We start from the raw sequence: 8,661 nt of genomic DNA, 5'->3' as shown, positions 1-8,661 counted from the left end.
AGTTGTTCGGCAAAGCCATGATTTCTTTAATAATATCATAATTCCTTTTGGGCAGCCATCACTCAAATCTAATTTTAGAACAGTTTTATCACCCTGGGAAAATTCCCTTCTGCCAGGATCGAAAAGTGGTTCAATATTTTGAAATTTCTGCCTCAGCAGTGAAGTGCTTTCTTCGACGGAAACTTACCTGGAACCCCAGTGTGTTCAACATATAAACAACACCTCAACCCACACCTGTCCACACCCTCCCCTGCCCTCCCCACCGCCCCCCGTACAGGATCCCCATCCAGGGCTATAGGCAGACCCGGGAGGTGGGGGAGTTGGTGGACAGTGGTGAGGGGGCTGTGTATACCTCTAGTGGTCTATCTATATCCATTGACCCTGCGACCCTAGGACCCCGCACAAAGCCTTTGTACACACACAGTTGAATCGGGAGGGCAGGGTTTTCCCCGTGAATCATAATGACTCTTGGTCACGGCCCAGCCCACTTCCTTCCCTGCCACCAACTTACTCATTTGTAAAGCAAGGAGCCACAGCCCTGAGAATCTAGGGTGTACCAGGGCTCGTGGGAAGAGGAGGTGGCAGAGGGAAGCAGTGTCCCCTGGTGGGCAGAACTTGGGTGGAGAGAGCCTCGGAGCCGGAGATGGGCGTGGGGAGGCGTCTCAGTTCCAGTCAAAGACACTGGTCTCAAGCTAATTAGGCCAAACATAAACATGGTGCCTGAAATTCCACCATCAGCGAGACCTCCTTTGGGTTAAGCCTCACTCTCTCCTCTGTGTCCTTTGTAGAGGGCAGACACCTCTGCTTGGACACACAGACCCCACTTGAATGGGCACGGGTTGCATCTCAGTTCACCTTGCTTTCAGGCTGGGATGAGCAGAAGACAAATTTTCGGCGTTAGAAAGACTTCGGTTTTGTTCTCAGCTTGTCCACTGATACCCTGTGTGACCTCACCGTTTGTTTTTTTTTTTTTGAGACAGAGTCTTGCTCTGTCGCCCAGGCTGGAGTGTGGTGGCACAATCACGCTCACCGTAGCCTTGACCTCTTGGGGTTAAGCAGTCCTTCCACCCCAGTCTCCCAAGTAGCTGGGACCACAGGCACGCACCACCACGCCTGGCTAATTTTTAAATTTTTTTGGCCCAGTGCGGTGATTCACGCCTGTAATCCCAGCACTTTGAGAGGCCAAGGTGGGTGGGTCACTTGAGGTCAGGAGTTCGAGACCAGCCTGGCCAACATAGTAAAACCCTCATCTCTATTAAAAATACAAAAATAAGCCAGAAATTGCTTGAACCCAGGAGGCAGAGGTTGCAGTGAGCCGAGATCGTGCCACTGCACTCCAGCCTGGGTGACAGGGAGAGGCTCCATCTCAAAATAAATAAATAAATGTAAATAAATAAATTCTTTTGTGTGTGCAGACTGGGTCTCGCTATGTTACCCAGGCTCATCTTGGACTTCTGAGCTCAAGCGGTCCTTCTGCCTTTGCCTCCTAAAGTCCTGGGATTAAAGGCATAAGCCGCTTTGCCTGGCCAGCTTCACTTACTTAACCTCAGTTTCCTCATCTGTAAAATGGGGATAATCACAGTACTAGGTTGGTGCAAAAGTAATTGTGGCTTTTGCCATTCTTTTTTTTTTTTGAGACGGAGTCTTGCTCTGTCTCCTAGGCTGGAGTGCAGTGGCACGATCTCAGCTCACTGCAACCTCTGCCTCCCTGGTTCAAGCGATTCTTCTGCCTCAGCCTCCCGAGTAGCTGGGATTACAGGCGCCTGCCACCACGCCCAGCTAATTTTTTGTATTTTTAGTAGAGATGGGTTTCACCATGTTGGCCAGGCTGGTCTCGAACTCCTGACCTTGTGATTCGCCCGCCAAGCCTCCCAAAGTGCTGAGATTACAGATGTGAGCCACTGAGCCCGGCCAATTTGCCATTACTTTTTTTTTTTTTTTTTTAGGCAGAGTTTCACTCTTGTTGCCCAGGCCAGAGCGCAATGGTGCGATCTTGGCTCACTGTAACCACTACCTCCTGGGTTCAAGCGATTTTCTTGCATTAGCCTCCCCAGTAGTTGGGATTACAGGCATGCACCACCATGCCCAGCTAATTTTTAGTAGAGACAGGGTTTCTCCATCTTGTTCAGGCTGGTCTCGAACTCGTGACCTCAGGTGATCTGCCCGCCTCAGCCTCCCAAAGTGTTGGGATTACAGGCGTGAGCCACTGCGCCTGGCTTGCCATTACTTTCTTTCTTTTCTTTTTTTTTTTTTTTTGAGACGGAGTCTTGCTCTGTCGCCCGGGCTGGAGTGCAGTGGCGAAATCTCGGCTCACTGCAAGCTCCGCCTCCCGGGTTCACGCCATTCTCCTGCCTCAGCCTCTCCGAGTAGCTGGGACTACAGGCGCCTGCCACCACGCCTGGCTAATTTTTTGTATTTTTAGTAGAGATGGGGTTTCACCGTGGTCTCGATCTTCTGAACTCGTGATCCGCCCGCCTCGGCCTCCCAAAGTGCTGGGATTACAAGCCTGAGCCACCGCACCTTGCCACCATTACTTTCAATGGCAAAACTTCCCTCACAGAACCGTTGTGAAGATATCAGTGAATAAATGTAAAGCCCTTAGCACAGTGCATGGCGTATAATAAGTGCTCAATAATGTTTATTATTAATTATTATTATTACTTTGAGTTCCAGGTCATCTCCCCTACTAGACCTCAAGCTCCCTGAGAGTAGGAGCTGGGCTGGTTTATCTTCACCTCTCTCATGCCAGTCAAGTTCATGTAACAGAGTTTGGTGATAGTAGTTGCTCAATAAACGTCTGTCAATGAGTGAATGGGGACTGCTAGGTTGGGAAAGGGAAGGATGTGTATAATGAGCGTCCACACTCTTTGGGCCTCTGCCTTGTGCTGGTCAGTGCTAGAGCTCCTCAGTGATGGAGATAGCACTTGTGCTTATAGGGCTCCTAGTTCAGCGGGACAGACCCATCCCTAGGCAGTGATGGCGCAGAGTGGGCGGGACGGGGGTGGATGAGCTCACAGGAGGGATCTGACCCAGCTTGGAGGTCAAGGAGGGCTTCCTGGAGGAGGAGGTGTGTGAGTTGAGACTTGGAGGGTGAATGGGGTGGGCAGGAAGAGTGGAGCTGTGTGCCTGGGGGTGTGCAAGGGCCTGGAAGTGAGATGGAACACAGTGTGTGGGGAAACAGAAAGAAGTTAAATCTGGTGGGCTGTAGACCAGGGGCGAGGGTGAGAGGGCAGTGGGTGCTGAGAGGTGAGACGGAGTGTCCCCTGGACTTTGCAGGTGTTGGAGGCTCTGGTGAGGAGCTTGGACTCCAAGGCACTGGGGAGCCATGGATGGTTTTGAGCAGGAAGGGGCTAGGTTGAGTTTGGGCTTTAGAAAGATACCTTGGGCTGCTCTGTGGTAGGAGAATGGGAGTGGGGAAGAGTCCAGGCGGGAGGCTGGGCAGGGACGGGAGAGAAGCTGCCTGGCCCAGGGCTGGGCTGCAGGGACAGGCGAAGTCCAAGTTCAAGAGGCCTGGAGGGCACGGCCTGGTGCCTGCAGTGAGAGTGGGGAGGGAGGTGTCCAGGTTTGGGGTTGGACAGCTGGATAGACTCTCTGGGTTCCCAGAGGGGTAAAGAAAGCGGCACAGATGGGGTGGGCGCATGGGGGGCTCCAGGTAGCTGCTACGCTTGTGCATGAGCCTGTGTGGTGCTCTGCTGCCCCCTGCTGGCTCAGGGCTGACCCTGTCTTGCAGCAAGTCTGGCAATAGTGACGACCCAATAAGCACAAACCCCAAACAGTGAAAGAAGGTGACATTTCTGGAGTGATAGTGAGTCAGGTGCTACAAGGAGCACTTATGTTCGCTGTCCCCGCTCCCACACCCCACCCGGTCTCCAGCTGCCCCGTCCTGCCGACTCAGGACTGACCTCTCAAACCCGCCTGCTTTCTCTCCCCACTCCCTCTCTCCTTCTTTCCCTCCCCGATTTCTCTCTCTGTTTCTTTTTTTTTCTCCTCTTTTTTTTCTTTCTCCACCTTTTCCCCACCACACTCCTCCTCCCTCCCCCAACCCATTTCTCTCTTTCTTTTAAAAAATATTTTGCGAATCTGGCAGCCCCTGAACCAGAATAGGTTCAGAAAGGCTCCCCCTTTCTTCTTTTTTAAACAGTTTTGAGGTGTAATTCACATACTACACAATTCATCCACGTAAAGCATACAATGTGGGCTGAGTGTCATAGCTCACACCTGTAATCCCAGCACTTTGGGAGGCCAAGGCAGGCAGATCACTTGAGGTCAGGAGTTCGAGACCAGCCTGGGCAATATGGCGAAACCCCGTCTCTACTAAAAATACAAAAATTAGCCGGGCGTGGTGGTGCATGCCTGTAATCCTAGCTACTCAGGAGGCTGAGGAAGGAGGATTGCTTGAGCCCAGGAGGTTGAGGCTGCAATGAGCCCAGATCGTAACCACTGCACTCCAGCCTGGGCGAGAGAGCAAGACCCTGTCTCTTAAAATGAAAACAAAACCAAAATAAAGTGTACAATTCAGTAGCTTTTAGTATATTCACAGAGTTGTGCAGCCATCATTACAATCAATTTGAGAACGTGGCTGGATGCAGTGGCTCATGCCTGTAATCCCAGCATTTTGGGAGGCTGAGGCGGGTGGATTGCCTGAGCTCAGGAGTTCGAGACCAGCCTGGCCAAGATGGCGAAACCGTCTCTACTAAAAACACAAAAATTAGCCAGGTGTGGTGGCATGCACCTGTAATCCTAGCTACTAGGGAGGCTGAGGCAGGAGAATCACTTGAACCCGGGAGGCAGAGGTTGCAGTGAGCAGAGATCATGCCAGCCTGGGCGAAAGAGCAAGACTCCATCTCAAAAGACAAAACAAAACAAAAGAAAACAAACAAACAAAAATTGAGAACATCCTATCACCCCTAAGAGAAAGCTTGTATCCATGAGCAGTCACTTCTCCATTCTGCCCTCCCTCCCAACCCAACAACTACTACATCCACTTTCTGTCTTGATGAATTGCCTGGGCATTGCATAGCAATGGGATCCTACCATATGCAGTCCTTTGCGTCTGGCTTCTTTCACTTAGCACAGCGTTTTCAGGATCACCCTTGCTGCAGTATGTGTCAGGGCTTCATTTCTTTTCATGGCTGAATAATGTTCCACTGGATAATATAGCCATGCGTCACTTCATGATGAGGACATGTCCTGAGAAATGAGTCCTTAGGTGATTTCATTGTTGTGTGAACATTATAGAATGTGTTTACACAAACCCAGATGGTAGAACCCGCTACACGCCTAGGGTATAGGTACAGGCTATTGCTCCTAAGTGACAAACTTGCATAGCCTGTAGCTGCACTGAAAACCGTGGGCAATTGTAGCACAATGATAAATATTCGTGTATCTAAACATAGAAAAGATACAGTAAAAATACCATGCCGGGCGCGGTGGCTCACGCTTGTAATCCCAGCCCTTTGGGAGGCCGAGTTGGGCGGATCACGAGGTCAGGCGATCGAGACCACCCTGGCTAATACAGTGAAACCCCGTCTCTACTAAAAATACAAAAAATTAGCTGGGCGTGGTGGCGGGCGCCTGTAATCCCAGCTACTCGGGAGGCTGAGGCAGGAGAATGGGGCAAATCCAGGAGGCGGAGCTTGCAGTGAGCCGAGATTGCGCCACTGCACTCCGGCCTGGGACAGAGCCAGACACTGTCTCAAAAAAAAAAAAAAAAATACTGTGTACAGCCAGGTGCCATGGCTCCCACCTGTAATCCCAGCACTTTGGGAGGCCGAGGAGGGTGGATCACTTGAGGTCAGGAGTTCGAGACCAGCCTGACCAACATGGTGAATCCTGACTTTACTAAAAATATGAAAATTAGCTGGACATGTTGGCGCATACCTGTAATCCCAGCTATTCAGGAAGTTGAGGCAGGAGAATCACTTGAACCCAGGAGGTGGAGGGTGCAGTGAGCTGAGATTGTGCCATTGCACTCCAGTTTGGGCAGCAGAGCAAGACTCTGTCTCAAAAACAAAAACAAAACAAAATAAAAACAAAACAAACAAAAAAACCCATTCATCTGCTCATGGACATTTGGGTTATTTCTACTTTTTGGCTATTGTGAATAATGCTGCTGTGAACATTCACACAGAAGTGTTTGTGTGGCCGTGTCTTGATTTCTTTTGCAAACCTGGCCCTGTCGCAGTGTACACAACACCCCTGCTCCCCACCCTCCCACTGCTCGAAGCAGTCACCCAAGAGTTGACCCTCTCCAGCACCTCTTCAGCATGCCAGTTCCAGTAGGTTCTTAGCACCTGCTCCATTCCTTCACAGCATCATCATCCCTGACATTTTGTTCCATGTGCTTTGTTTGTCTGTGGCCTGTCTCCCACTAGAAGGTCAGCTCTCCAAAAGCAGGCATCACTGTCTCATTCATGGCTGTCTCCCCAGAACCTAGAATAGGGCTGTCCACAACAGATGCTCAATAAATGTTCATTGAATTGATGAACAAACCAATTATTGGCACACTCTTCTCTCCAATCCCCAAAATCCAAGCCAGAACCAAATTCTGTCAATGTTTTGTTCTAGAGTGTTGCTCTGTTGCCCAGGCTGGAGTGCCGTGGCATGACCTCTGCTCAATGCAACCTCTGCCTCCCGGATTCAAGCGATTCTCCTGTCCCAACCTACCACCAGGCCCGGCTAATTTTTGTATTTTTAGTAGAGACAATGTTTCAGCATGTTGGCCAGGCTGGCCTTGAACTCCCGACCTCAAGTAATTCGCCTGCCTTGTTCTCCCAAAGTTCTGGGATTACAGGTGTCTGCCACCATGGATTTCAGTCCTCCTGTCTGCAGAGCCAGGAGTTTGAGACCATCCTGGCCAGCATGGTGAAACTCATCTCTAGTGAAAAAAAAAAAAAAAAAAAAAAATTAGCTGAGTGAGGTGGTGCGCACCTGTAGTTCAGCTACTTGGTAGGCTGAGGCAGGAGAATTGCTTGAGCCTGGGAGGCGTAGGTTGCAGTGAGCTGAGATTGTGCCACTGCACTCCAGCCTCGGTGACAGAGCAAGACTCCGTCTCAAAAAAGAAAAAAAAAAGAGAGAGAAAGGATGGAATCCCCTCACACTCCTCGCCCTGAACCCTGGCTACCTGGCTGACCTGGTTGACCCTCTTAGCAAGGCGGTCACAGGCCCAGGCATTCGGTGTCTGGAGCGGTCTGAGGATGGAGAAGTCTCCCAGGGAGTATTTGCACACTGAGTCAGCATGAGACGCAACTTCTCCTTCTGTGATTTCTTCCTCATCCTCTAGATTAGCTTCCCATTTCCTGTAAAAAATTGCCACAAATTTAGTGGCTTAAAACAACACAAGTTTGTTATCTTAAAGTTCTGGAGGTCAAGAATCCAAAATGGGTCTCACTGCACTAAAGCCAAGGTTTCAGCGGGACTGTGTTGCTTTCTGGAGGTTCTAGGAAGAGAATCCATTTTCTTGCCTTTCCTCGATTCTGATTTTTTTTTTTTTTTTTAGACAGAGTCTCACTCTGTCACCCAGGCTGGAGTGCAGTGGTGCAACCTTGGCTCACTGCAACCTCCACGTCCTGGGTTCAAGCGATTCTCATGCCTCAGCCTCCCCAGTAGCTGGGATTACAGGCACCTGCTACCACGCCTTGCTAATTTTTCTATGTTTAGTAGAGACGGGGTTTCCCCATCTTGGCCAGGCTATTCTTGAACTCCTGACCTCAGGTGATCCCCCAGTCTCGGCCTCCTAAAGTGCTGGGATTCCAGGTGTGAGCCGCCACCCTCGGCTCTAATTTTTTTTTTTTTAAGAGACGGGGTCTTGCTATGTTGCCCAGGCTGGTATCCAACTCCTGGCCTCAAGTGATCCTCCCACCTTGGCCTCCCAAAGTGCTGGGACTGCAGGCATGAGCCACTGACCTTGGCCCTCTTCCAGCTTCTAGAAGTTTCTTGCATTCCTTACCTCATGCCCCCTTCCGTCTTCAACACTCACAATGGCCCACGGAATCTTTCTCACACTGAATCATTCTGACTCTGAAGTACTGCCTTGACTTTCAGCTCCTTCTCCCTTCTTCAAACGGCTTTGCTTCCTTTGTTGTCACAGCCCCTCTGACTCAACGCTTCCTGTGTCCTTCTTGATTATAAGGACCTGTGTGATTACATGAAAAGCCTGCCAGGGCAATCCAGGATAATCTCCCCAAAGCAGGATCCTGAACTTAATCACAGCTGCATTCTTTTGTCATATAACGCAACATTCACAGGGGATCAAGATGTAGACGTCACTGGGGGGCCGTTATTCAGCCTTTCACAGCACCCTGCCCCTCAAAGCCACAGTCTCGGCAGTGCCTTACCTGGCCCTGTGCCATGTGCCCCTCCGTCCATCTCCTGACGTCAACTTCTACCCACCCTTTCCTCCTTCCCCACCCTCTCCACCACACTGGCCTCCTTGCTGCTCCTTTTTTTTTTTGAGGTGGAGTCTTGCTCTGTCACCCAGGCTGGAGTGCAGGGGCGCGATCTTGGCCCACTGCAAACTCCGCCTCCCGGGTTCAAGTGATTTTCCTGCCTCAGCCTCCCCAGTTGCTGGGATTACAGGCGCCCGCCACCATGCCTGGCTAATTTTTGTATTTTTAATAGAGAAGGGGTTCCACCATGTTGGTCAGGCTGGTCTTGAACCCC

General features: G+C 50.6%; 1 long non-coding RNA gene across 2 annotated transcripts; it reads right to left on the bottom strand.

The window, feature by feature from the left end:
• Positions 1-5,010: 5,010 nt before the first annotated feature.
• Positions 5,011-8,661, bottom strand: LOC116482921 (uncharacterized). Of its 2 annotated transcripts, none has more exons than XR_004252127.2 (4): positions 7,906-8,661; positions 7,124-7,298; positions 6,258-6,443; positions 5,011-5,190 (listed from the first exon to the last, which is right to left on the bottom strand). It is a non-coding gene; the product is annotated as an uncharacterized LOC116482921 (long non-coding RNA). The 2 variants fall into 2 exon arrangements; XR_004252128.2 differs by having other exon boundaries at positions 7,133-7,298.

The sequence above is a fragment of the Hylobates moloch genome, unplaced genomic scaffold (assembly GCF_009828535.3).
Source record: "Hylobates moloch isolate HMO894 unplaced genomic scaffold, HMol_V3 SCAFFOLD_15, whole genome shotgun sequence".
Lineage (NCBI taxonomy): Eukaryota > Metazoa > Chordata > Mammalia > Primates > Hylobatidae > Hylobates > Hylobates moloch.
This window is presented reverse-complemented; position numbering and strand designations above follow the sequence as displayed.